The following is a 3,107-nucleotide window of genomic DNA, read 5'->3' on the forward strand; positions in this document are numbered from 1 at the left end:
CCTTGTTGGTTTTAATATCTTCTCTGCAACCTGATGCTTGTACGCTCTGCTTGACTTCTCGCTCCATCTCCAATCTTAATTTCCTTATGGTTTCATACATCCAGCCCCCGTCGAAAGAGCATCCCCCCCCCCCTGTTTCTCTCTAACACTTACGTTCCATAAACATAGGTATTCCTTTTTCTTGAGTAGATATCTCGAGTAAGAAGTCATTCTCATGTGACACTCAACTTTGACGCTTTCCCTTTTATCTCGAGTGCACTCGTTCCTAATATTTCATTGCAGCAAGGCGACGAGCAAGCGCGTCCGCCGAAATGCTTAGCGGCTTTTCGTGCGTCTTTACGTTGTGAGTTCATATTCCACCGAGGTCAACTTTGCTTTTCATCCTTTCGGGAATCGATAAACTGAGTACACGTGAAACACTGGGGTCAATGTAATCGACTAACCCGTCTCTACATTCTGAGTTCAAATTCTAGCGCAGCCAACTTTGCGTTTCATCCTCTCGGGGTTGATAAAACTAGCACCAGTTGCACACTGGGGTCCATATATTCAACTTATCCCTTCCCCCTAAACTGCTGGTCTTGTACCAAAATTTGAAACCACTGTCTATTACAGATTCCAACTCTAGCCATTGATAGATAACTGCTGTAGTTTGTGCTTTCTGTTCTTGCCGTTTTTCTTTTTCGTGTCTCCCAAATTGTAAATGTTTGTGCGACTCGCATTTTGTGTTTACAATATTTTTTGGAGGGGCGTGCTTACAGCCAACGATTAATAGCGTGCACGGTTAATCATTCCAAAACACTTTGCTTGTGGAAACAACATTAACATCATAAACAACAAGAGCAACAAGTATTTTTTTCCATCGAGGAATCCAACAAGAAATAAATATTCGAAGTAGAACTCTTTGAAACACGATAGTTCATGACAAACAACAACAGCAACAACAATAATTGTAATAATAATTGAAGAGGAAGAGAAGGAGAGGAAGAGGAGAGAAGGAAGGAGAACAATTTTCAGTGATAATAGAATCTGAGAACTTGCATGAGTTTATATATATATATATATATATATATATATATATATATATATATATATATATATATATATATATATATGTAATGGCTTTTGAGTAACTTCGTAACTTCAACCGATTAAAAGTTATAAACACACACACAAACACACGCGCGTGTGTGTAGAAAAACCAATAGTAACTTGTTGCGGCATCTGAACCAACATCATCTGCTGAACAGAGTGGAGTCATGTCATTGACCTGTTTACCTTCGAGACTGCACTATTAAGCAATGAGTAGTAGGTGAATATAACTGGTTTTCTATATTTCTAAATTGCTAAAATGACTTATATGTTTTCGTTGCCTTCTTTCAAACTGATAAGAATATTAACAGAAATGATGATGATGATGATGAGGAGGATGATGATGAGGATGACAACAACAACAACAGCAACAATAATGGTTTCAAATTTTTCCACAGTGGTCGGTTCGCCAGAACCATCACTCGAGCTTGTTGAATCTTCACGTCAGTGTGGAGGTTGATGGGGACTGTACCCCTTCTTGGTGCTTCACGCTTGTCCGACCATTTTTAAACTTTCGATCCACTCACACAATTTTACACGGTAGAGCGCCATCCGTGTATAGTACAGAACGCTTGCGATGAACTTCAACCCCTGACGCACCTTCAAACCAGAGAAATCGGATAATTGATCTCTGTTCAGCGGAGCAGCCAGGTTAATTATATAACACAAGAAAAAAAAAAAAAATAACTGTAGCGATCAAGGTCAAACCTCGTTTACCTGACCACAAAAGGTCCGCATTTTAGCACGCGAACCCTGATCGCAGTTTAAAAAAAACTTTTAGTAGAAATGTGGAGAATAATTTTAAAATTCCGCTAGTGCGTGAGTGTGAAAGTGTGTGTGTGTGTATGTGAGTGTGTGATGTGTGTCTCTCTCTCTCTCTCTCTCTCTCTCTCTCTCTCTCTCTCTCTATATATATATATATATATATATATATATATATATATATATATTCAGGTGAATACGGTACTTAAGTTGAGGCATCAGAATTTAGTACGGTATTATCTATACAATTTCAAAGTAAGGTGATTAAAATCAAAATAAGCAAATGTATATCAGAGGTAATGCAGTACGATCGTTTCATGCAACTCCATTTAAATGAACAATGCAATCATTACATCAATTTAAAACGTAGAGCAAACATCAGGTGCACAAAGACATAGAATTTAATTAAATTAGAACAGATGGACACATTAGTATAATTATACCTAAAATCTCCAAGAAGTTAAGGAGATAGACAAAGAACATGTTGCTTCTACTACAACATAGAAGTTTAACTTCTATGTTGTAGTAGAGGCAATTCTATGTTTTTGTGCAGCTGAGGATTGCTCTACATTTTAAATTGATGTAATGATTACATTGTTCAATTAAATGGAGTTGCATGAAACGATCGTACTGCATTACCTCTGGATATCCTTGTTGCTTATTTTGATTATATATATATATATGATATACGGTACACATAGATTTAGAAAAATGAATTATAATCACGTGACGCCGGTCTTTATCCCGCTAACTTGCATCTTGAATAAATGGAGATGGAAACTGAATGGAAGCCCGTTGTAAAGAATGTACCTGTAATTCAAAGGTCAGAGCTTGTTACGCACAGTGACGCGTTCATTCTGCCTGAGTACTACGATGTGGTACTCGAACCTATGGAATATTTAGTCACACTAATCTAATAATACTCACGTTATTAATCTCTCATTGATTTACCCCTCAATTAACATCTCGTCAATCAATCAATCAATCTATGTGTGTATGTATGTAAGTGTGTGTGTGTCCCTGTTTGCCTGTCTGTTTGTCTGTCAGTCTATCTATCTATCTATCTATCTATCTATCTATCTATCTATCTATCTATCTATCTATCTATCTGTCTGTCTGTCTGTCTGTCTGTCTAGCTAGCTAGCTATTTATGAATATTTCTGTCTGTCTGTTTATCTCTCTCTCTCTCTCTCTCTCTCTCTCTCTGTCTGTCTGTCTGTCTGTCCCAATATTTATCCCTCACCCCACATTACGTA

Source organism: Octopus bimaculoides, chromosome 24 (assembly GCF_046866305.1).
Source record: "Octopus bimaculoides isolate indiv1 chromosome 24, ASM4686630v1, whole genome shotgun sequence".
Taxonomy (NCBI): domain Eukaryota; kingdom Metazoa; phylum Mollusca; class Cephalopoda; order Octopoda; family Octopodidae; genus Octopus; species Octopus bimaculoides.